The sequence below is a fragment of the Triturus cristatus genome, chromosome 8, assembly GCF_964204655.1.
Source record: "Triturus cristatus chromosome 8, aTriCri1.1, whole genome shotgun sequence".
Lineage (NCBI taxonomy): Eukaryota > Metazoa > Chordata > Amphibia > Caudata > Salamandridae > Triturus > Triturus cristatus.
In genome coordinates this window covers 277961575-277988991 of record NC_140591.1, presented here as the reverse complement: position 1 = coordinate 277988991, position 27417 = coordinate 277961575, and the positions used below count along the sequence as shown (strand labels likewise).

Below are 27417 nucleotides of genomic sequence, written 5' to 3'. Positions count from 1 at the left end.
ACAAATTCACTATTAACTAATCAATCAAGAAATCTAAATTCTGAGTTAATTTGTAAGAAGTTGTGAAACAAGTAAATATTTAGACTAGTTGTGAGATCTTTCTTCAGTTGAATTTTGAATTCTCCTCATTTCTTAAAATGATTATCCAATCATTGTTCTATAATCCACCTTCTCACTCTCTGTTTATACTGATCCAAAGCCACTGTAAACAGTTAGTCTTTCATCTGAATCCTCTGGAACAGACATCTGCATCTTACTGAAAGTTATTCAGTGTAAGCTTCTATAGGCAGTTTAAGCGTTGGGTCCCTTGAAGCCTTGATATTTTTTTAACTACAGTGATCCCAATAGTGGATGAGCTCCACAAAGGAAATGTGTTGTTTTCCACCAACTTCTTTTAGATCTTCTTTTATCAGTAAAACGTCCTTTCTTTTCTTCATAGTCTCTCATACAAAAACATCAGCACATTAAAATACAATTTTATCGCCCCCCTTTTCTTTCTTTACAATAAAAATGTGCATGCAAGAGCTATAAAAGGTCTTAATAAAATTTTATGGCAAAACCGGAGGCTCCTATTATGCTATCTTTTCTTGCATTTATTTCAATAGCAGCAAGATAAGCGTAAAACTACACTCCCCAGAAGGCTGCAGGAGAAAACTACTGGCCAATGGGGAGAACAATAACAAAAAACAAACCAATCAGGTCAGGCCAACCATATAAGGACCTATCTGACCGCAAGCAGTCCTCTTTTCTTGCTGCTTGCAGTCAGATAAGTCGACTATTTTATTTCTCTTACTTAAAATTCCGTATTTACAATTGTTTAAGCACATTTTACTTGTTTCATTGTTGCTTGGTTTCTGCTTCGTTTCTCGAGCGTTTCACACGCTGGGTTGCCGTGGTTACGGCTTCGTTTCCAACTACGTTGTTTCATTCCCCCCTCGGTTGTCAGTTTGACGCGTCTGCTCCCACGCGCGCGCGCGCTGTGTTTACTTTGCCGGTTTTGTTTCCCCTCACGTTTGCTGCCTCTGTGCCGCCTCGCCTTTCCCACCGCTATCTGCCTCTATATTGCTGCTTTCACACGCTCTCCTCAGCGCTCCTCTGCCGGCTTGGTGACACACCTCCTCAGGCTCTTCTTTCACCGGCAAGCTTGCTGGTACACGCCCCCTTGGTTCTCTTGACACGGTTAACCCCTTATTTGCCAGTTTCTATTACAATGGAGATTCCCAGCTCTCCTGAGCTTGACAATGAGGAAACTGCTAATTTTAAAACAGATTTAAGCAATTTTATTAATTCTTCTGTGGAGACTGCAGTAGAACACTCCATGCAAAGAGTGTCAAAGACCATGGAAAATTCTCTCATCAGTATTATGACCAAAGCTTTGGCCCAGTCTGCGGGGGAAAGCAGAAAACGAAAACTGGTTCCTGCCACTCTGTTACCCAAAAAAGTGTCACATGTGGTCAGCGAGGTTTCCTCGCGAAAGATTGAGGATGTTATTCCTCCCAGGCCTCAGTCAAAGGAGGGGTCTACTTTGACATTTGGCAAAAGTAAAGCCAAGCTTAAAAACGTGGAGGTTCCTAGGAAGCTGGTCATTAATACCATCCAGGATACGGATGATGATGATTTGTGTGACACAGACGAAGACACTCTTTTTGACCTTTTCGGTGGTGGCGACACTTCGCCCAAAAAGCAGAAATTGTCGCCTTTCGAGTCTGAACCTATTCTGGACTCAGAGGGACTTCCTATGTTTGACCCTGCTTTGATTAGACACCCAAATTCTACGGAATGGTTTCCCCTTCCTCATGTGGGGGGAGTATATTTCTTCAAAGTTGCGCCAACCTCTGGATAAATCAGTCAGAGCTAAATTAAAATCCGAATGCCCCAAACCTTCTTTGGCCTCTAACATCACGGTCACTCCCGCCATTGACCAACCGCTCCTCACCTTTTTTTCTAAGTTCGGTAAGGACCCTCGTAAGGGGGTGGATAGAGCATGGTCCTCTTGTCAGGACAAACTCTTGGATATGGTGGGCCCCCTTGCCCGCATTTTGGATCTGGCAGAGTCGGCGCGTTCAGAGGAGCTGGTGCTAAATCCTGAAGAAGTTTCACTTTGGGCTCAACGTACGTTTTGTTTATTGGGCAATGCCAATGCCGCTATTACGCATGAAAGGCGCAAAGGTCTCCTGATTAAGTTAGACCCTAAGTTAGCCAATTTGGCTTCTCAGGACCCTGGAGTCAAGGCGGACGGCCTACTCTTTGGGGATTCTTTGGTCAAAGACCTGTCTAAATTCGTTTCCACTTTCGCCTCTCTCGACAAGGCTCAAATTTCTATCAAAAAAGTTTTTGCCCCTCGGGTTTTTGGCAGGGCCGGCAGAGGCAGGAACCGCTCTTCCGGCCGCTTCTCCAATTACCAAGGTTCCAGAGGCGCCTCCAGCGCCGGTTATCAAGAATACAAGCCGCAGTTCTACCCCCAACGTGGCCGTGGCTTCCGGGGTCGTGGCCAGAGAGGCCACAGGGGCAACAGCAACAACTCCAACTTCTCCCAACAAGGTAAGCCTGTCTTCTGGCCCTCCCGTGGGAGGGCGTTTAGCGCTCTTTCTAAGCAAATGGCAAACTTTAACCTCAGACCCTTGGGTTCTCAGTTCTGTCCAAGGTTATCTCATAGAGTTTTACGCTCCTCCTTTCCAGGATACTTTGCCTCCTCCTCTGGTTTTTTCCGCCGACGTGTCGCGCCTCATCTCTCAAGAAATTCATTCCCTGTTGACAAAGAAAGCTATCCTAAGACTCCCATTCGATCCCTCGGGATTTCTAAGCACATTGTTTCTGGTTCGCAAAAAGAACAAAAAGATGTGTCCGGTTATCAACCTCAAAGTTTTCAATCAGTTTGTTGTTTACAGACATTTCAAAATGGAGACCATCATTCATTTGCGAGACACTCTGCGAGTCAGCGATTGGTTGGTCCGCTTGGACCTTCAGGATGCGTATCTGACAGTTCCTATCCATCCCTCACATTCCAAGTTCCTCCAGTTTCAATGGCTGGACGTCACTTATCGGTTTTGTTCGCTCCCCTTCGGTCTTTCTTCGGCTCCTTGGTGTTTCACAAAAATCATGAAGCCTGTGGTGGCTTATCTTCGAGCGTTAGGAATTCGTCTGATTATTTATCTGGACGATCTTCTTCTCATGAACGAGAACAAATCAGGTCTCCTGCGGGACCTTCAGGTGACCCAATCCCTTCTGCTCGATCTCGGGTTTCTTATCAATCCAGACAAGTCCATGTTGGTTCCGTCTCAAAGTGTGGATTTCCTGGGGTTTCGCGTAGATTCTCCCTCAGCGTCTCTCTTTCTCCCTTCCGAAAAGATCGCAACTATCCGATCAGAAATTTCTCAGGTTCTTTCTCTTCCCCGAATCTCCCTTCGCTCCCTGGCAAGGATCGTGGGGCTTCTCTCCGCTTCCATTCAGGCCATTTTCCCAGGTCCTCTTCACTATCGAGCTCTTCAGCGTTTAAAAATACGACATCTACGTCAGGGGCTGGCTTATTCAGATCTTATCCTCCTAGACCAAGACTCACGCTCCGAACTTCAATGGTGGATAGACCATTTAGATGCGTGGAACGGAAGGACCATCTTCGCCACGGCCCCAGATCTTGTATTAGAATCCGATGCCAGCCTGGCGGGCTGGGGCGCCCGTTGTGGGCCAATCTCGACTGGAGGTACATGGTCTCTAGAGGAGTCGTCATTGCACATCAACTGTTTAGAGATGCTTGCAGGCTCCTTTGCAATCCGCAGCCTCGCAAAGAACAAGGTAAGTTGCTCCATTCTTCTCAGGATGGACAATGTTTCTGCGGTCCGTTACATCAACCGTCTCGGTGGCACAAGATCCAAACCCCTGGCGGAGCTCGCCAAAAGTCTATGGCATTACTGTCTCCTCTACAATCTCTCCCTTCACGCCGAGTATCTCCCCGGCAATCTCAATTCCGTCGCGGATTGGCACTCTCGGTTTCTCCGGGATTCCAGCGATTGGAGCTTACTTCCCTCCGTGTTTCATTCTCTCTCGCTCAAGTGGGGCCCTTTCTTCATCGACCTATTTGCGTCCCGCCTCAATTCCCAGCTACCTCGCTTTTACAGCTGGCGCCCGGATCCGCTAGCTTTAGCGACCGATGCGTTCCTGCAGGATTGGTCTCTTCATCTCAACTATGCTTTTCCTCCCTTCATTATGATCAACAGGGTTCTTTCCCAGGTTCGACGTCAACAAACGTCTCTAATCCTGGTAGTGCCCTTTTGGCAATCCCAGATATGGTTTCCTTCTCTTCTGGAATTAGCGGTGGACTTTCCGGTCCTTCTTCCTCATTCCACGGATCTTCTTCTGGACCCTCGAGGTTCCCCTCACTCCCTCATTCTGGATCGGTCCCTGACTCTTTCGGCCTGGAAGCTCTCCGGCCTCTCTCTTCTGACCAACTCCTTTCTCAGGAAGCTTCACTCTTTATCAGCCGGGCCTGGGCTCCCGGCACTTCCAGAGCATACAATTCCGCTTGGTCTCTTTGGTCAAGCTGGTGTCTGGAACGGTCTATCGATCCCGTTTCAGCCTCTGTGACTTTCGTAGTTAATTTTCTGGCCTCGGAGGCCAGCGCTGGCAAGTCCTATCGCACGGTGAACCTGTACAGATCAGCCATTTCACTTAACCATCATCCCATCGACAATAAACCAGTTGGCTCTCATCCGCTGGTTTGTCGTTTGTTGAGAGGAGTCCGATTTTCCAAACCTCCGTTGGCTAAGTATTCTTCTTTATGGGACGTTAATTTGGTTTTTAAATTGTTTTTGGATTGGCCTGACAATGCTGCTCTATCACTGAAAATGTTATCTGCAAAACTTACTATGTTGTTGTGTTTAGTCTCAATTAAACGTGTCTCTGATGTTAGGGCTTTAGATCTTTCTTCTAGGCAGTATTCTCCTACTGGAGTGTTGTTTCAAGTGCAGAGACGCACAAAGACAAATTTACAATCAGTGTTTTATCCTTACTTCCCAGCTCAACCGAAATTATGTGTGGGTCGCTGCTTAAAAGCTTATGAGCAAAAATCTGCTGACTTCAGGACTTCTTCCCATTCCCAATTGCTCATTTCTTTCCGCAAACCTCACCTTCCTGTTTCTTCTGCTACTCTGGCCCGTTGGGTCCGTTGGATCATGTCTCTTGCGGGCATTGATGCTTCTGTGTTCGGTGCTCATTCTACCAGAGGTGCCATGGCTTCTAAAGCCTTTTGGTCCGGCTCCCGCCTAGAAGATATCCTTAAGTCAGCAGATTGGTCTAACGATAATGTTTTCAAGACCTTCTATTGTAAACCTGTGATTACTGCTTCTTCTCTGGTTGTTGATATGCTTTGAACTAACATAATAGGAGCCTCCGGTCTTGCCATAAAATGTAGATTTTCCTAATAAGTTATGACGGAAAGTCTTAATTTTATTAAAGACACGGAGGCGAGTATTATCCCTCCACAACAGCTCTAATTTGTTCTGTTTTCTCCCCCCCTTAGGTACTCCAGCGTTACCACCGCCTTCCTCATGAGCCTGGTCCTACCTCACCGGAGTTCTCGACGTCGACGTCCATCTGTTTGCCTTCATGGTTTCCTCAGGATGTTTCGTCCATGGTGTCTATGACCCAAGAACTTTTTACCTGGATATTGACTGTTTACTTACTGTTATTTTTGGTTCCTTTGTTTTCGACTTCTTCATGATTCGCACAAGAAAAGAGGACTGCTTGCGGTCAGATAGGTCCTTATATGGTTGGCCTGACCTGATTGGTTTGTTTTTTGTTATTGTTCTCCCCATTGGCCAGTAGTTTTCTCCTGCAGCCTTCTGGGGAGTGTAGTTTTACGCTTATCTTGCTGCTATTGAAATAAATGCAAGAAAAGATAGCATAATACTCGCCTCCGTGTCTTTAATAAAATTAAGACTTTCCGTCATAACTTATTAGGAAAATCTACATTACTCTTCCAAGGCCACTGAATCATCACTCCTTTCCAAGAAGACTAGAGAGTGTACTGTTATTCTTTCTTGCTTGATTTCTTGTTTTTCTAAATCCTACATCCTTATTGCTTAGCTATCACCTTGTTTTGCAATGCTGTTTTTCAGATTTGCATACACTGATTACGGTTTACTGCAAATGATCTTTAATTTCAGACACACTATGCTAAATTGAATCAGTGTGAATAACAAGTGGCTTCAATTGGTGGATTGCTTGCTTTCTGGCATTGACATTTGTGATCTTTTTAGCTTTAGTTGCTTGTCCATTTATACTATCCTCTGCCATTGTGCACTACCAATGCCAATTTGTAATGGGCAGACAAATGAAAGTATTTGTAAAAATATTTTTTTTCTCTATTATGGTTTAAACCATTTGTGATCCTTGAGATAAATGTATTTTTGCTATTTGCACTCCCAACACTTCCTAATATTGATTTCTTATCACATTAAAGACTAATTAACTTATGCAAGAACACAAATACTCAAATCAAGTCACCATTTAGCTTCAGAAGAATTTAGTGCAGCAATAGTTGATATATGATAATATGAGTTTGTATAGTATTGCACGAGCCAATAACACACAAATGCTTCCATAGAATGTGACTCTTAGGTAATATAATATAGATGTTTCTAAAAACAGTGCCACTGGAATTATGTGATTATGCGGCTGCAGTGATTTCCGCATAGTTTTAGATTTGCCAAATAATCCTTCATTTACTGCATAATCTGCAGATTTTAAAAAACAAAATAGTTTCTACCTGAAAAGGTTCAAACGTTGGTAAAAATGCATCAACACATGTTGCCTTTGCAAAGGCTAACTGTTCACCTTTCTGTAACTTATTGCTACATTTGGGTGTTAAACTGTTACTAATGAGGTACGACTAACACCCAGACAATATTAAAACGCTTACAAATGACAAAATAATGAAGTAATACTATCACAAAATGTGCTGCATAATATTGCATAACTTGGCTGTCCTTGCCACATAATTCACTCAACCCTGTCGCATAATTTGATCCTCCTCTGCCGCATAACTCCAGTGGCCCAAGTCAAATCAGTGCAGTTTAGTCCAAAATAAACTCTTTATTCTTCTCTGGTGGCTGCGGGAACTAAAGTATTTTATGCAACTGGCTCCTTTCCAAGATGGCTGAGAGCTGTTTACTAAACCTTTAATTCTCCTCTATTATGGCTGCATTTTGCCTGATCAATACATTTCCAAATGAAGCTCTGCTGATGCCTCCTAACAGCTCCCCTGCTTCCATGGTACTAGCAGCACCCATGCACATTATCATTAGAGGTGTTTGTGTCTATGGTGCCGGGAGATTGCAGACCTCTAACCTCTCTTTACTGCTGTTTCTCTGCATCTACCTCAAAGACAGTTGCTTTTCTCTGATTATAGCAGCAAGTAAATCTTACAGCGCATCCTAGCTAGTGTCCTGCAGCCCCTTTCTTCTCTTCACACTGTGTGTTTACTATGCAGATTCATTGTATAATTTAGGGGTACAGCTCAGAATGTAAGGGGAGAGAGTTGAACAGTTAAGCTAAATTCGACTTTCCCCATTGTTCCAAAAGCTTTACACATTTCCTTCAGTGCCACTCTGTACGAAGACAGCAAACGTTGCTAGTCAACTAGAATATTTAAGAAACAAGAGCCTCTAGTAGCTTCTTTCCTTAACAGATTAATGAAAAAGTAGAACTTGTGACTGCAGAAGAAAAATGCTCATGCCTTCAGCAAAGTTGACTTTTGAACAAATCATGTCCCTACAGAAACCAAACTGGAGCTCTTGGGATATCACATAGTCTTTGTGTGTAAACAAATAAATGATATGTTTGTGCATTTATCATATGTATAACACGAGACTGCATAATCCATAGCAAAAACATTGATGCCTACGAATAAATATCCCACCTGACAAAAGCCTATCCAAGCAGTAAACCTTTTGGGATGAGGAGAGACATAGTATGGGCGCCCTTATCTTCAACAAAATCGTTATTTTCCAGTTATTTAATTGCAGGAGTGGCATATTGGCTGTATTCTGCAGTCTATCTGCAGAATACAGCAGAATCTATGAATCAAACATTAGCAAATGCTACCTGAAAGAAAATATTGGCATATTTGGTCGAGGAAATGCTTACTTGATTAAAAAAAATTGATTTCCTGAAATTTCTATCATACCAAGATTTCAATGGGTAGTGCAGTAATATCCTGTGTGCAGAATAGTCTAATTTCCGGTCATCAAGAACGCAATAGCTGATGTGGGGGTCATGTTGTTAACCTGCAGTAGTAACTAAGCTATGTCAAACTTTTTAAATGTAGCAGTGAGGGGGTGTGGGTCAGCATGTGAGATGGTGGATGGGGTATAAAAAAAACGCTGTTGTCAAGCTCCTTTGTGCAGGAGGCAAACCCCTTAAAATATCAGTGGGCCAGGGTAGAAGTCTGTCTCTAGCCATCCTGGCCACACCTAGTCCCCTTTGTGTCACTATCTTAGGGGAATACACAAACCTCAACAGCAGAACCATTCACAGTCATGTGACCCATGTCACTAGCAGGAGGCACAAATGGTTAGGAAAAGAAAATGGCAGCTTTCTAAAAGAGGCATTTTCAGCATTGTGACTAAAATCCGACTTTAGGATTGAAGAGGATTCTTAAATTACAGTTCATTTGAGTCTAAACAGTATATTTCTACCTGTACCTAATCCAAAGTTATCACGTTTTAAATGTAATAAGGTAACCCAGTGTTGGTCAATGGAAGAGATAGGTCTTACTATAGTGGAAAATAAAAGAAAATGACTTTAGGAGTTTTTCAATGCCACAACATGTAAAACTTAAGCACACATGTCCTAATTTTTAAATAGAATGCGTCCTGCCCTGGGAGCCTTGAAGGCCTACTTTAGGGGTTAATTATAAGTAACAAAAAGGAAGGTTTAGGCCTGGAGAAAAGGGCTATTTTGCCAGGTCGAAATGGCAATTTAAAACTGCACTACGGGCTGCACCGGCAGGTCTGAAATCTGTTTTAAAGGGCTACTTTAGTGGGTGACACCAAGAGTGCTGCAGGCTAACTTTGTAGCATTTAATTTACAGGCCCTGGGTACAGGTAGTACCATTTACTAGGGACTTGCTAGTAACTTAAATGTGCCAAATAGGTGTAGTCTAATTTTACCATGTTTGAAGGAGAGGGCACAAGCACTTTAGCATGGTCTGCAGTGGTACAGTGCATAGAGTCCTAATGCCAACTAAAACAAATTAAATGAGGAAAACTGGAAGATTGAAGGCAAAACCTTGGGGGAATATCACGCTGAGGATGTCAGGTCTAACAGGCCTGTTTCTCATAATCAATCTCAGACATTCCAGAATCTTTTCTTATGTTTTCCTAGCATGTTTTTGAAACGTAAAGCAGAGGTTTAGATCTCCAACTGTATTTCATGTATTGCTGTGATGCGTGTGATGTTCTTTGTCTAGGTGCCCTCCTGCTAAACCCATAGAAGCACATCAAGCAGCTTAACACTGCCTTATTTTTTTCCTGTTTTGTCAAATAGGACCTGGCTATATTCAATTTCATAAACGCAAACATAAAACCATAAAAATCATGTAACTTTGAAATCAGTCCACTTAAAACTTATTGGCCATGTACAAAAGTGCTCTTTGTGACATGGTCACCCCCACTTTTTGCCTGGAATTTAATGTGATTTCGTCTGGAAGTATACTGGGTTATTGCCAACCTGGTCCCCAGTGCCAGATCTCTTTCCCAAAACTGTACGATTGTCTCCCCAATTGGCAATATCTTTGGTATTCCCTGTAAGTCTCTAGTAAAAGGTACTCCTGGTACATAGGGCAAGGAGGCTAAAGAGGGCCCAAAAGGCTGAAGCACAAATTGTGCCAACCTAAAGGACCCCTCACCAAGAACATACAGACTGCCACTGCAGGCTGCTGTCTTGGTGCAAGCAAAAGTGAAAACACAACATGGCACACCTTCCTGTGTGCCATGCCTGCGGACACTGCATGCAGTTTAGAGAATTATTCCAAAATGAAGAGTATGCAGTTCCTCAGGGTAGAGAGAGAAAGAGTGTATGTGATAAGGAGACCGTGTACAAGAGGAAAGGAGTTCCTCTTGTCGGAACTAGGGTCCTCACACGCAAAGCAAGCTAGGTGTCATGCTTCATCATATGGACCTGCTCCTCGTCGGGTCGGCGCTGCAATACCCGACGGGCACCCATGAAGGGGCTCTTTAGCGGAGATCTTTTGTTCCTGGCTGTATGGTGCAGTGTGTGTGAGGGGTCTAGTGGTGTAGATGTGAGTGATTTAAAATAAGTTGGATAGTCCAAAATATGACTATTAGGGCTGGCTATCCACTCGGTTAAAAACACCATTAGAGTGGCAGCTTGCTGACGTGAGGGTTCAGCTCCCCTATGCTCATCTCTGGTGGTCAACCTGTTTCATGCCTCGCGGTCATAGTGATCCTTGGCAATTCTTCAGAACCTATTGTAATAGAACTATCTACACAATGTGGTGGGTGCAGTTGTTACCTACCATGCTGAATACTATGGGGACAGTCTCTCCATGTATAACTGGTAAACTAAGAGAAAAAATAAGGTAACCATAACATGGGTCAGTGTAGAGATCTAGATACTCTCTCACACATTTCTCGCAAACAAACCAACCTTGCACCACATTTGACCCTCCATGGCTGACGGGGTCTTCATGGTACTCTATTAAGTATCTGTGGCACAACCCACATGCTGCACATGTGAGCGCCTGTGATCCTGGGATGCATTAGTTGATTACCCGCTGACTTCCTGACCATACCTAGAGCGTATGAATGTGTGGTTGGTTGTGGACGCTTGCAACTGCTTCATAACATCTGATTGGCGACACGATGTATAGGCTGGGTGTGAGGCGTACCAACTATGCGCCACATTTGACCCTCCATGACTGATGGGGTCTTCATGGTACTCTATAATGTGGGGCACACCCCACATGCTGCCCTTGAACACACGGTATGATAGATTCGAGGGAGGCTTTCCTGTATTGGCCAAGTGACGGTTTTACCAACCCTCTTGAACTTCTTTTACACTGACTTTTGTCGCCAATAGGACACCAGAATCTTGATGTCCCGGTACCGCATCGAACACGGATTGAAGCAGGGGGTAATACTTAATTAGGTGAGTGCCCCTGATGCACTTTTGTGTCTATCAATTCTAGTCTTACCATTCCGTTTGCCAACTTGACATTTAATTCTGTTTTTAACTTTGTTTTCAATTTTGTTCTCCCGTGTAGGTAGGTTTACACTTCACTCTTCATTACATGTTATTCATTCTGCATGGAGACTAACATTTGGTACCTCCGATGCCATCACTATGTGTTAATTGTACACTACTTCAAGAAGAGAGAGTTTGTTTGCGAGAAATGTGTGAGAGAGTATCTAGATCTCTACACTGACCCATGTTATGGTTACCTTATTTTTTCTCTTAGGTTACCAGTTATACATGGAGAGACTGTCCCCATAGTATTCAGCGTGGTAGGTAACAACTGCACCCACCACATTGTGTAGATAGTTCTATTACAATAGGTCCTGAGGAATTGCCAAGGATCACTAGGACCGTGAGGCATGAAACATGTTGACCACCAGAGATGAGCATAGCTGAGCTGAACCCTCACATCAGCAAGCTGCCACTCCAATCTTGTTTTTAACCGAGTGGATAGCCAGCCCTAATAAAGTCATATTTTGGACTATCCAACTTGTTTTAAATCACTCACATTCACTCACATCTACACCACTAGACCCCTCACACGCACTGCACCATATGGCCAGGAACAAAAGATCTCCGCTAAAGATCCCCTTCATGGGTGCCCATCGGGTATTGCAGCGCCGACCGGACGAGGAGCAGGTCCATATGATGAAGCATGACACCTAGCTTGCTTGGTGTGTGAGGACCCTTGTTCTGACAAGAGGAACTCCTTTCCTCTTGTACACGGTCTCCTTATCACATACACTCTCTCTCTCTCTACCCTGAGGAACTGCATACTCTTCATTTTGGAATAATTGACAGGGCACGTATGCTGGACCTCTCACAAATGCCCAACAGTCCCCCTAGTTAATAATGTAGTTTATGCACGGGCAGCCCCCGTGGGACATCGTACAGGTTACCATACAGTGTTACTCTCTCTGACTGGACCATAGTCGTAATCCTACCCACATAACATTTAGGGGCGGTCTGGTTAACCTACCAAGTATGGAGGATAACCAAGAACTCAGCTTCAATGATGAAGCTGTAGCCGATATTTTAAGGAAAACACCCTGCCTTCTTGGGGCAGGGGGTTCTGCGGCCTCAGGGTCGCAATCAGAAGACTGGACCTCATTAACAGCATTAAAAAGAGAATGGGTTAAAATCACGCTCCATGGGGCGCTGATGAAAGAATACCTACGAGCCAATATCGCTCCAAGTGGAATTATAATTAACATCTTTCACTGGCTATTTTTAGAAGACCCCACTTTAAAAAAAGAATGGTGTCTGGTCTCTTGGAAATGTACCCAAGACCTTCTGGTTCTCATTATCAACACTGCCCAATGGCTAGCAGATGCCTTATTAGCAAGAATACAGGCAGCAGAGGGGGCAAGTAAATCCACCATCCAGAACACCGCTTTCAAGTCTAAATTAGCTGAAATAAACGGTGAGATAACTGACAGCAGAGAATACCTGCTTAAACAAAAAATAGCTAAATTACAGAAGGATATTCAAAAGTTCGATAAGGAGAAAATATACCCCTATTTGAAAGCAGATTACCAGACAACCAAGAATAGCTATTCCTCTGATGACAGCTCTGATAACTCAAGGAGGGGATCCTCCAATAGTGAATCGAGCACTGGCAGCTGGGGGAGTAATCACCAAAAGAGGAATAACCAACCCTCTTACCCCCACTATAACAACACACCGGCCTACACAGGTCCACCACAACAACCCTTCTGGCAGTTCCCCATTTACCCACATGGACAACCCCAGTTCTATCCCTCGGGCAACCCACCTTTTTTAGGCAGAGGTTGGGGCAGAGGAAGAGGGCGAAACAGAGGAGCCCAAAAGGCAGTGCAGTGGCAGGATCAGGAACAATACCCAACGGAATCAAGGGGCAGGGTCAGAGGGAAAAGGAACTAATAGTCAATTTGTCTCATAGACCATTGACTGATTTGGAACAGACCGTACTTGAAAAAGGACTGGGATATGTCCCAACGCCTAGAACAGACAAGTTTAGAGACAATTGCGAAATCCATGAGTTCCTTAGGAAAGTACGCTTAAAAGCATTTTTTCAAGACCAACCACTCATTGAATCTACAGACACTGGCCTATGCAATCCCTCAACATTTACACCTACTAACAGTATGGTCCCTCCAGAAGTGCTAACATTTGAGAAGGCCGTTCTCTGTGAATTAGACACTATTCCCAAAAAAGCACGCATTTCACAACATGTCAAATGCTGAATTGTCGGCTGCTAGATCTTTCGCCAATGACAATAGCATCACTATAAAACAGGCGGACAAGGGGGGGTGCCACTGTGAAACAGACTACCCCTGATTATGATCGTGAGTGTAGACGACAACTTGACAACACCTCTTATTACACTCCCCTCTCGATTGACCCAACATCGAGATTAACCTCCAAGATTGCAACCATTACTTTTGAAGCAGAAAGCAACGGGTGGATCAATAAGAAAGAAGCTGACTTTCTTATCACCAAGGATGCTAGGATTCCTTATTTTTACACGCCACCCAAAATTCATAAGGGCACCACACCAGTCACAGGACGCCCTATTATCTCTAGAATAGGGTCACTTCTGGAACCCTTGTCCAGGTTTGTTGACCATTTCTTGCAACCTCTAGTAAAAAAGACTCCGTCCTACGTTCGTGACACGACGGATAGCCTACACATTTTAGAGGAGATGCACGACACCAGTGACATTGACATACTGGTAACGTTGGATGTGGAAGCACTATACACTAATATCCCCCAACGTGCCACATTAACGGCAATCAAGACAGTTCGCATGAGAGAGGAATGGACTTCCCCCCCACCCCGATCTCCTTCATTATGAAATGTGCCACTCTGGCACTAACGGAGAATTACTTTGAATACAACAAACAATTGTTTCATCAATCCCAGGGTACTTCAATGGGGAGTACCTTCGCCCCTAGTGTGGCCTGTATTTACATGGCCACCTTTGAGGAGGAGGTCATTAGACATCCTAACAACCCCTACATCAACAATCTAACTACGTGGAGGCGATTCATAGATGACATACTGATCTTTTGGAAGGGGAATCGTCAGACCTGTCTGGCCTTTTGCGAGTGGATAAACACACAAAACCAATATCTGAAATTCACTCACACCATTTCGAGCTCTCACGTACCCTTTTTAGATCTCAATGTAGTGCTCGACGATACAGGACTAAGCACTACACTATACAAAAAACCGACAGACAGGAACAGCTTGCTGTTATACAGCAGACATCATCCCAGGGCTCTCAAGGACAACCTGCCCTTTGGGCAGTTCCTCAGTATCAGGAGGAATTGTAGTTCCAGTAGGGACTACTTGACTGAAGCACACCACTTAAGTTCTAACCTTGGACATAAAGGTTACCCCGAACGACAGATCAGAGACTCACTAAAGAGGGCACGTAACAACCCCCGTGAGGCCCTATTACAACCTAGCAACAAGGAACAAACAGATACCCTGACATGTGTTACATATTTTACTTCTAATTCCACACGCATAAAAGGCATAATAAACAAGCATTGGCATAGCCAATAGGTCTCGCTTATGGGACCTTATAAGTATTTAGTTATGCAGCACAATATCCTTGGTGTAACAACACCAACTGTTGCATGGCTAAACACCTATAAGGTCCCAGAGGCGAGACCTATTGGCTATGCTAATGCTTGCTAAAATAATGTTGGCCCTGCCAACATCATTCTAGAGCACAATAATAAGTGAATGATTCCGGGAACTGGAAATTTCTTTCTGCCCAAAAATACCTTTTAGCCCGAAGTGGCAAACGGCATGTGCAAATCTGTTACACTTTTTTTTTTTTATAAAATAGAAAACGCAGAGGAGCTCAGCGCCCAAGGGCGGCAGAGGCTTGTTTTGAGCCGGCCGCCTTCACGTGTGGACAACAAGCTGTGAACTTGGCTAATCCGGGCGGGCCATCCCCGTCCCACGGCTACACAGCCAGGCTTGTGCACCATGGAGGAGGGCGAAGACAAGCGTTTTCAAGGAGCGAGTGGAAAGCAGAGACAAGCTGCCAGGTGAGGAGGCAGGCTGGGCTGCAGCCACGGCCATGCCCATGGTGCCTTCGATATCCTAGGCCAGCTGACACACTGGGCATGTGTGGGCTTTGGAGGGGTGGGCGAGAGCACAGACAAGCGCTCACTTCTCCGCAGACGACTGACAAGTTCATAACCTTTGCAGTCTCTGCACAGCAAGCCTCACTTTCTTCGGTGCTCTTTGGACAAACATTGCCTGCGCCTTAAATACGTCTCCTCCAATATCCCCATAGTGCACATTGTTTTATGGAATATGCCACGGGATGTTGCTGCCCCAGAAAACAAACATTTCTCGGCTTGGCCCTTAGATGGTCTCACAACGCAAACACTCTGGTGCCGCAACAATGGGCTGCATTGTGCTTTAAGGGGGTGCTTTGTTTCGAGTTCAGTTCTCCCCACTCAGTGACTGAATTGAGGCAACGGGTTAGTCGATGCCCTGTCGTTTAATGGGCTGCTTTATGTATTTATGGGCTGCTTGGACTGCGGCTAAAAGGACCTGTGACATACAATAAGTTGTTTCTAGTTGGGCTTTGAAAGAAACTAAACTTTGATCGTTTGAAAGGCAACGGAGCTTGGTACTCCAACCAGAAAGGAAGGGGGTAATTTACGGCTGCCATCAAGAAGACAAACGCGTGGGGGAAAGTTTTTGCCATCGGACGGCTTACAAATGTGTATAAAACCCCCCTAGGAATACAAATAGCATGGTATTTCTCCAAGCACACAACAAAAGAGAAGTGGATTGCAACCGGCATTTTTTAGCACACTGACAATCCCTCATCGCGATCACTCTAAAAGCGAAAGCGATCGCGATGACGCACGCTAGGGATGTGCGCGCAGCAGCGGGGGGAGGGGTATGGTGCTGAAGGCTGGCGCAAGAAAGGCAGATGGCTGGGCAGAAGGGAGGGGGGAATACGGGGAGCAGCTGTGCGCGTGCACGCCATCGTGCACTGTAGCTTGTCGCCAGCACAAAAATGTGGGTAGCACTTTCTAAACCCACCTACTAAATGTCTCGCCAGATCAGCGCATCCGCTGGGTCAGGCGAGACCTAAAAACATTGGGGGATCTTAACCACTGGTGACCTTAATATCCCTCCTCCACGCTTTGCCTTTAAGCGAACACAAAACCTGAAGGACATTCTCATCAACACTAGACCTAGGAATACCTGCCACAAGGAGCAAAGAACACTATGGGACCTCCCCCCGGTGACAGATCACCACCCATTGTGGCACATGCTCGGTGTGCCACCAAACTTCAGTGACAAAAGAAGTGATTTTTTCCAGACACCTTCACTTGGAGAATTTTGAGACACACTAATTGTAACACAACACATTGTATCTACTTAATCGCCTGCCTGTGTGACAAGAGATACATGGGGATGACCCTTAGATCAGTCAAAACACGCATAACAGAACACAAAAGTAATGTGAGATGCCAAAGGGTCACTACCAAACTATACACTCACTGCAAGAAGAACAATCATACACCGGACTCCTTGAGATGGCTAGTACTTGAGACTCATCCTAAGATTACACAAAAAGCACTGTTCAAGATAGAACAGAGATGGGTCCATCGTCTCAGGGCAGATCAGGATGGTTTGAATGACCAAATCCCATGGGCCGCACTTAATAACAGATAACCCACTGCTAACTCTTGGCTACACCGCTTTATGCTGTACTCCTACAGCGGATGTTAACCATTTTGCCATCCATGAGTCCCATTGAGTGCTCCCTCGCTTTTCTGTATAGTAGGACTTAAGATTATTATTATTTTTTTTTAACTGATTTTATTAAATTTTCAATTTTCAACCCGTCAATCATAACATGTTACAGTCATACACAATGTCGTGATACATTGAGGTCATCGTACGGTGTACATGCATTATCATCAACAATAAGTGTATGGCACAGGAATACAACTATCCCATCCCTCCCTCCCCTTACTTCATCTGGCACCGACCTTTCCTAACGTATATGTCAAGGTTAGTAGGACTTAAGATAACCAACAATTGTTACGCAGGAGGAGCAACTTTTTTGAATAACACTACTAGATGGCCCATGACCCTGATGACTTGTTATAAATACCTTAATATTGGTCACCAACTGTACTGTGGTTGGCCACATAAGACAGCACAGTTTTGCACTCTGGTCCTTGCCAGTGATATCTGCAAAAGACACATCGTAACCGGTAGTCCATCTGATTTGAGACTGGAACACTATTGGTTCAATAACACTACAAGATGGCCGCCGTTCATCACGGGCCGTCTACACGCTCTAAACTCACCACCTACTTTGGTTAGCCACATTAGACAACATATTGTATACTCTGGTCCATGCACTCCTCTCCGGTAAACAGGCACATCATAACTGGTATGTCTATTTTAGACCGAATTACTGTTGTAGGAGCTACACTACAAGATGGCCGCCGTCTACGATGGACCGTCTACGCGCTCTAGACTCATCCGACCCTAACTGTCGCGCACTACACTACCCGGAAGTCGGCCCCGCCCACACCGGCAGGTACTTCAGCATGGGATTTCAGCAATGCTGTCCTCCCCGGTTCAAGCGCCCGTTTGGGTAGGTTTAACGGCCCACTCCGGTACTACCAGACACGTGAGTATGACAGCCATGAGTGTGTGCCTCTATCTTCATCCAGTGTTCGCTTACAGACGTGTATGTGAGCGCCCATGACACTCGGATGCATTAGGTGATTACCGGCTGACTTTCTGACCATGCCAAGAGCGTATGAATGGGTGTGGTTGGTCGTGGACGCTTGCAACGGCTTCATAACATCTGATTGGCGACACGATGTATAGGCTGGGTGTGAGGCGTACCAACCTTGCGCCACATTTGACCCTCCATGGCTGACTGGGTCTTCATGGTACTCTGTAATGTATCTGTGGCACACCCCACATGCTGCACATGTGCGCGCCTGTGACACTTGGATGCATTAGTTGATTACCGGCTGACTTTCTGACCATACCTAGAGCGTATGAATGTGTGTGGTTGGTCGTGGACACTTGCAACAGCTTCATAACATCTGATTGGCGACACAATGTATAGGCCGGGTGTGAGGCGTACCAACTATGCGCCACATTTGACCCTCCATGGCTGATGGGGGTCTTCATATCTATAATGTATCTGTGGCACACCCCACATGCCGCTCTTGAACACACGGTATGATAGATTCGAGGGCGACTTTCCTGTACCTGTATTGGCCACGTGACGGTTTTACCAACCCTCTTGATCTTCTTTTACACCGACTTTTGTCGCCAATAGGACACCAGAATATTGGTGTCCTGGTACCGCATCGAACACGGATTGAAGCAGGGAGTAATACTTAATTAGGTGAGTGCCCCTGATGCACTTTTGTGTCTATCAATTCTAGTCTTACCATTCCGTTTGCCAACTTGACATTTAATTCTGTTTTTAACTTTGTTTTCAATTTTGTTCTCGCGTGTAGGTAGTTTTACACTTCACTCTTGATTACATGTTATTCATTCCGCATGGAGACTAACATTTGTTACCTCCTATGCCATCACTATGTGTTAATTGTACACTACTTCAAGAAGAGAGTTTGTTACCGAGAAATGTGTGAGAGAGTATCTAGATCTCTACACTGACCCATGTTATGGTTACCTTATTTTTTCTCTTAGGTTACCAGTTATACATGGAGAGACTGTCCCCATAGTATTCAGCGTGGTAGGTAACAACTGCACCCACAACATTGTGTAGATAGTTCTATTACAATAGGTCCTGAAGAATTGCCAAGGATCACTAGGACCGCGAGGCATGAAACATGGTGACCACCAGAGATGAGCATAGCTGAGCTGAATCCTCACGTCAGCAAGCTGCCACTCTAATCTTGTTTTAAACCGAGTGGATAGCTAGCCCTAATAAAGTCATATTTTGGACTATCCAACTTGTTTTAAATCACTCACATTCACTCACATCTACACCACTAGACCCCTCACACGCACTGCAGCATACGGCCAGGAACAAAAGATCTCCGCTAAAAAGCCCCTTCATGGGTGTCCGTCGGGTATTGCAGCGCCGACCCGACGAGGAGCAGGTCCATATGATGAAGCATGACACCTAGCTTGCTTGGTGTGTGAGGACCCTAGTTCCGACAAGAGGAACTCCTTTCCTCTTTTACACAGTCTCCTTATCACATACACTCTCTCTCTCTACCCTGAGGAACTGCATACTCTTCATTTTGGAATAATTGACAGGGCACGTATGCTGGACCTCTCACAAAAGCCCAACAGTCCCACTAGTTGATAATGCAGTTTAGAGAAGTCACTCCTACAGCAGGCCTTACAGCCCTAAGGCATGGTGAACTATACTACATGTGAAGACACATCTGCACGAGCAGATATGCCCCTGTGCTGGGCAACTTTATTGGTGCCAGTACAAGTGAACAGGGAAGCCATTTTGAAGACATGTGCTGAACACTGGTGAAAACGAGTTCCCCAGCTACATATTAATAAACCCACCCTGATGCCAATGGTAGATTTATTAATACATGCACACAGAGGGCACCTTAGACATGCCCTCTGAAAGTCTATCAGCTCCTGATGTGCTAATTGACTGATTTTTGCCAGCCTGCCACCAGATACAGGTTTATGAGCACCCTAAATAAGATCCTGATGCCCTACAAAGGACACTGAAGAGTCGCAGAAGACTGACGAAGAGCAACTGACCTGGCACAAGCCCTGCTGGCCTGTCTGCTGTTCCCCGTCGAAACTGCACCAAAGACGTCTGGTTTTTCAGCTGTCGTGCCTCGAAAGCCTGGGAGGATGGTCTGACTTCAATAAAGACTCAAGAATTCCTGTGGAGCAGTGAACAGCTCCCCTGCATCAAGTAGGCACCTCAAGAAGAACCGTGAGGACTCCGGAACCGCCAGAACCTGATGCCCCAAGCACCACTGCACCTTAGCCCCACAGCCCAAATTGAAGTGGGCCAACAGTGCAAGCGTGGTTCCCAAGCACTCAAGGATCAGAGTCCACCTTGGTTTTGTTCCTCGTGTACTCTCTGATGCCACCTGCAACCTCTGTTGCCAGGCGGCATGCACCGTGAGTGCTCCCGGACGAAGAAACCCAACACCACAAGGACCATCTGGACCCGACATCCCGGCCCTCGGAGAAGAGAACCACCGGTGTCTCCATGTCCCCTAGCATTGCAAGACTTGAGCCCTTTGCGTGGTTCAACCCGACTAGCCCCCCAGTCAAAGCCTGCAGCCTCTTTTCACAAAGACCGATCCCCATAGACTAACAATGAGCACACAATGCTGTATTGCACCACTGCACCTGACCACCCTAGTGCCAGTGGAGGTGACCTGCTGGTGCTGCCTTGGACCTTGACCCATACTCGCCTTCAGTCCAGGAGATAGGTCTCATAAGTTGCTGCAGTGTGCCTGAATGCCGTACTTGTTTTTCCACCCATAGGATAACATTGCAGCTTCTGAAAAAGGCACTGTCGGTTTTTGAAATCGTAAAGTATTTCTCTTGCAAAACGTACTTACCTGATCGTATTGATTCTGGTGCCTAAACATATATAAAGATACTTGTTATTTTTATGAATTGGTGTGGATCTCCTTGAGTCACATTCATTATTTATTGACTATTGTGTGTATTTACAGATCTCTAACACTCCTCTTTGATAAGCCTAAAGTTGCTCGACCACACTGCCGCATAGAAGAGCACCTTAGGATTGCTAGAGCAAGCCTCTGTCCACTCATTAGGAAACCCCTGGTCTCTTTGCACCATATACCTAATTTTGATATATCATATGCCAAATGTGATGCAGCGCGCAACAAAATTTGTTTTATTTATTTTTTCCGTTACTTACCTGAAATCGTCTGTTTGCTGAATTTTACAAGCCCCCACCCTGTCCCTCCCCCGCCCCACGTCACCGCCCGGTGGCACGCCCTATACGGGCCGTGGGTGCCTAGATAATGTGATGTTATAGATTCAGCTACAGCAGGAAAGTGAATATGCATGTGTCTATTCCATTGAAGTCTTTATATATGTCTCTCAAGTTGGTCCATTGATTGAGCAAATTTGGCTATATACTGGACTATACCTCTTTAAGGTGTTATTCTTTTTGTGCTGTGCTAGGTCTCCCCTGTATCCTACCTTTTTCATTGATATGATCAAGGCATTGACATGTATTTTCAGATCTTCTTGCTATTCTATAAGCTCAACAACTTACACTTACTGTAATTTTTGGCTGCTTATAAATGTTGCATTTCTCTACTCCTGTGAATCTTGTTGATTATATGCCAATACAAACTTAACAAATAAAGAAGAAATCCCGTGCAACTGCATATTGCAAAATGAAAAAACTGGTAAACTTTCACATATTTCATTAACATCCCTAGAATTGCCTTCAATGTGTCCTAACACCCCTTTACTTTCTGTAGAAGAGACACATTGGGTTCGACAATATTTGTAATTGAAAGTGATCGTTGTATTTGGTTTTTCTAGCATATAACTGGTTTCTGTAGACTTAACCAGTTTATCCGAAGACCAAGTGGCACACATCTGATTGGTATATTTAATTTACGTACAAGTCCCTTGTAAAGTGGTATACCATATACCCAGGGCTGGTACATTAAATGCTACTAGAGGGCCTGCAGCACTTATTGTGCCACCCACTTAGGTAGCCCCTTAAAACAAATCTCAAGCCTGCCATTGCAGCCTGTATGCAGTGTGACACTGCCAATTCAACTTACCAGGCCTAAAACTCTCTTTTATTAGAGATAGATCACCCCTATGGTAAGCCCTAAACCGCCCATTGGGCAGAATTCATTGAATTTAAAAAGATGGGCATGTACTTTTAAGCTTCACATGTCCTGGTAGTGAAAAACTCAATTTAGTTTTTCACTACTGAGATGCCTACCTCTCCCATTGGGTTACCCTATTACATTTAACAAGTGGTACCTTTTGTTTGTTTGCAGGTAGAGATGTCATGTTTGGTGTCTAAGGAATTGTAATTTAAATTCTTTTTAATTGTAAAATCAGATTTTAAGTTTCATTTCTGGAAATGCCACTTCTAGAAAGTTCCATTTTCTTGTCCTAACTATTTGGTGCCTGCAGCCTGTTTCCTGGGTCACTGGGACAAGTGCAGGGAGTCAGGGAATTACTGACACTTCTGTGAGGTGGGATACTCCAGAAGTTTCTCCACTTCAAAGGTTGCACTAGCAATAAAAACAAGATCCTCAGACCGACTCTTCAGTTCACTTCTGGAACTGGGGAAGGACTCTGAGGACTGTCCTACTTCCTGTGGCCTGCTGTGCACTTCAGATGACTGCCCTGCTGCCTGCCTTGTGCCCTCAGAGGACTGTCCTGCTGCCTGGCACCTGCTTTTCTGCTTGAACCAAAGACCTCTAAAGTGATTCCAAGGGCTAGTTGGCTGGCCTCCTGACCAACCTCGGGGACAATAAAAGGCTCCAACCATCTAGAACCCTTACCTGACTACGTCCTAACTCTCCAAGTGGTACCTCTCCAGTCCTAACTCTCCAAGTGGTACCTCTCCAGTCGTGGACCCTTAATAGTGGTGCTAAAGGTGCCCAGATAGCCCAAATAGCTCAAATCCAAAACTTGAGACTTTAAAAAATGTTTGCCAAAAAGTGCTCTGAGAACCGAGAGGAGACCCGGTCCTGCCTGCTTCCCAATCCGCCCAAGGTGCATCGCTGATTGGCCTGACTTCGCGGCAGCTCCTGCTACATTCTTCTCCCCATCTCCTGCTACGTTCTTCTCTGCAGCAGCAAATTCTGTTCAGGCAGCTCCTCGCAGAAGTGGTATCTGAAATGGTGGAGCCCTCGTCGGCTACAGCCTGCAGCTTCGTCCTGCTGGAGACTTTCAACTTCCATAAAAGCGACTAAGTCCAAATGGAGAACTCTTCACAGCGACTTCACAGTGGCTCCCCGATGATGACCCCTCCTCCTCTGACACCCCCAACTGCCTTGCCCTGCTAAACGTTACCTACTTGGATGTTTTTAAAGAAAAGTGTCTTAATTCCGAAGGTAAGCGTAGACTGGGCCAAATCCACTTCTTGTATCTGAACCATGCTCCATCGCAGTCAGCCATAACTTTCGACTTTGCCCTGGTCTTGTGCAACTATATGTCTGTAGTTGGCACTTTGATCTTTTAGGTGCTATTTTTTTCACTTTAAACTTTAAAAATGTATAACTCCAGGTGTACTGATTGACTTTTTTGTCATTTTGATGTCAGTATATTAAAATGTACTCCATTTGTATTAATTGGTGTAGGATTTGTCTTGTGTTTTCACATTGTTACTGTTTAAGTGCTGTATAAGTACTTTACATATTGCCTCTATGTTAAGCCTGACTGCTTTTTTGCCAAGCTACCAGAGGGGTTATAGGCAAGTAAATCTAGTGACTATTTGTGGTTTACCCTGACAAGGATTGTGGCTGTTGCTTGAGAAGGGTTTGCACCTTCCTCAACAAAACAAACCAATGTCTCACAATATTACTAGTAATCATGCTCCATATGCTTAATCTCCTAGCTGTGTCTTTTATGATGGCTGATTTATAGCAATGGAATTTAGAATCAAATCCCAGAAATGCACAACATATGTCCTCCTGCTCCCTAAAAAATGTCTTCTGATGCCGGCTGCACCCATGCAATGTGTCTACAGGCGCGCAAACTGTTCTACGATATGATAATGGAAAGTTAGCCACCCTACCATGTGCCCTTCCTGACTTTTTTAGCCCTCATCACTTTGTATTCTGGCATTTGTGAGCTACACTAATTTATAAAACTATATATATATATATATATATATATATATATATATATATATATATATATATATATATATATCTGCTCTGTTAAAAAAAAAAAAAGCCAGGACTGGCCCATGGTGTCTCATAAGATAGATGGTCTTTGGCAACAATGCGCATCTACAAGATCGTTCACCCTCCAAGCAAGCAAAATGTCTCCATATACTGGAGTCACTATCTGTGCAAAGCCGCATCATGTCCTAAAACTTACAAGCTAACAGCCGAAGATTTAGAAAAAAATTGGGTACTTTTATTTCCACATTAGCTTGCATTGAAGACAGAAGCATGTTTTGAGCGAGATAAATCAAATATAAAGCCATCTGGGTGACAAAAAATAGGGAGTCTCTCAACTAAATCGGTAGACACATGAATGGCTTAATGTACAGACTTTAACGGGATGAGCAGCTTGATCTGACTTTGGCCTTATTGCAGAATCATTACACTAGCAGATTTTCTATTTATTGACTACATTTGCATGGTGGGGCAGCGTCGTCTGAGGAGTGCGATCCAGTGACTGTCATCTGCTATCGTGGCCTAGTGGAGCTAGCACTGCATGTCAAATTAACATGTTGTCAGAGCTAGGGCCATATATTGACACAAGGGACATAAAAAGAGATCCAAAGATCTCATTCACACCAGTGCATTAAATAAGCTTGTACTCACCGGTACCGAGTACTGACACTTTTTCATTTTCTCCCCTCTAGTACCGTCACTTTTCCTCAAACAAGGAGAGTACCGGTAGTCATGGGGTTCTGGTTTCATCAATCAACTCATACCTCTGCAGCACCTTCAACGTGCACTGCACGAATGTAATCACGGTGGAAGCCTGGGCTGAGCTGGCACAAGTGCCAGAACAGCAGCCTTTGTCACCGGGACACAGCATGTGCTACTCTGGAAGTAATCAAAGCAGGGGTATGGTTGCATGGTGATTAGTTTATTCTTTGATCTTGCACAGTGGGGGTAGAGAGGTGGCTGTAAAACCTAAAGGAGGGGGGTGTGGGACGCATTGTTCAGGGTAGTTATGCCATGGACAGAACAAAGAAAGTTTACGATTGCTTACACCATCTCTAACCATTGCTCCTCAACTTAATTGCCTATTTGCATATGAAAATAATATTGGATCGTGTGACCAAACTCGCTGATCCCTATTTTATTGACCTGGGATGGAAGAGAAGGTAAGTCCATTGAAAAATGTGATATGCTCCGGGCACGAGCACGGCATTCACCCACTAGTTTCACAGGTGGACACCGTCCACCCTGCCAAGAAGGTGGGCCCCACAGAAATATGTTGAACTTGTCCCAGTGTAATTTTTAGACACTGGGACACGTTCAACAGCTGCTGAACGTTGTCGGTTTTCCATTCCTAGCAGCAACGTGAAGGCGGGCGGGGGCTTTTTTTTATCACCTCCAGCTGGGCGAAAGACAAAGGCAGATGTTAAGGGGCCATCAAGCCTCCTTTTGATCGATGTCGAGTATCCGACTGGAGGCGGCCTGGGACCTCACACTTACATGCAAATGCGACAGAGAGGAAACAAAAGCACACAGCTGGTTATCTCTTCACGGGAACTTAAGAGATGCATGCTTTTTACTTTGTTCAGTCCCTGTATATAAGTGCAAACCCTGTAAGAATGTCAGATGGGCTTGTCCGTCCCAGTATTTACACAAATAATTATTTAAATGGTGCTATTTTATTTCTTTGATAGCGCTACTCATCCCAATACAGAGTTTTAGAGCGCTTTACATAACTTACACATTATCCATTCAAAATAAATCATGTAAGTATGCAAATCAATGTTCAAGATGTGTTACATGAGACAGTCAGAATTGCAAGGTCTAGGAGTCAAATGCGCTTCATAGCTCACTGTGGTCTACTACAAGGATTACAATTTATGAACTGCAAGTAACAAAAGGATCTCTGTGTTCAAAGTATTAATCCACTTACCTATGTACATAAAATAAAAATCTGTGATCTGCATGTTACATGATGTGCTTTGCAAGAGACAACTTTTTTTTAAAAACTTATTTTATTGCATTTTTAGTTGGCATATGTTATAACATACACATATCAGAGCACTATTGCATAATTAAGTGGTACATTTATGCTCACAACATTGTATAAGATGCACACCAAGTGTGTTGTGATATCATGAATAACAAACCCGAAGAAGGTGACAACAAAATAGAGGTTCAACAATCCCCAACTGCCCCGTCCCACCCCCACCCCCCCTCAAGAACAGAGGGTGATTATGTTTCGTAGGAGACAAATTAATCTTCTATACTTTGTTGACTCAAATTTGAGACTACACAAAACATAGATCTCTCCAACAAATGCATTAACCTCCAGAGTTATCTCACCATTATTATTATTCCCTGAGATTTATTGGGCATCTCTGCAGCAGATCCTAACCCCATAAAATATTTTGAAATGCAGTCTGTGCAACCAATTAAGCAGGTCTACTACCATGCGTTTTCCTTGTTGCCAATGTCTTTGTGGCAGGGTTTAAAACATTTTTTATTAGTTGAGGCCCAGATTTTGCGCCAGGATTGCGCCACTTTTTGGCACAACCTGACTACACATCTGATTTGTTAATTATCATAATGCACTCATGATACACCTGATAAACATATGAGTGAGAAATTTGTATCTGATGTCACTTCTATGGATGTCACTTCCTGTGATGCCATGTGGAATGTTGTGTGCCGTGATATCATGTGCTGTGATGGCATGTGTCAGGATGTCACTTGCATACTGTTCCACAATATCCAGAATACCGTAATTAGAAACCTAACTATAGGAAGAACAGGGATTCCATTGAACATGTGTGAAAAACCCTCTGTCCAGAAAGAAAAATTATTTTCTAGAGTCCCCTCATCCACCAGGGTTACGCCCAGGTGTCATGCTTCATCATTGGGGTCCTCTCAATCCGCTGCGGATTGAGGCGTGCTGTGACTTGCGAACTACTTAAGAGCACTTCGTTTTTAGGTCAAGCCTGTAGTAGCACGCATGCGCTGCTCTGGCGAGACTTTATGTAAACAGTAAAAGTGCTTTGGAAAGCTCACTACATGCTCGTGCGTGTGGTTTGTTTTCGTTCAGAGGCTATTCGCCTTTGCGTGCGTCTTTCTGAGAAAGCACGCAATTGGGCAAAGGCGGTTGCATGTCCTGCCTTTGCTCCGCCCACGGCCTATTGCTTGCGGTTACCCGCAAGGGCCACATCGATTTTGAATTATCGTGCACAGATGCGTGCGTGATAATGCAAAACAGATGTCTCGCTGTGGCGCGCGCGCGCGCGCATCA

At 44.5% G+C, this 27417-nt stretch overlaps 1 protein-coding gene and 1 pseudogene across 1 annotated transcript in view; both read left to right on the top strand.

The window, feature by feature from the left end:
• The window catches only part of C8H11orf65 (chromosome 8 C11orf65 homolog), a 356377-nt gene that overhangs the window by 6936 nt on the left and 322024 nt on the right, over positions 1-27417 (top strand). The gene's annotated exons all lie outside the window — the stretch shown is intronic.
• Positions 1211-15177, top strand: LOC146801977 (uncharacterized; annotated as a pseudogene).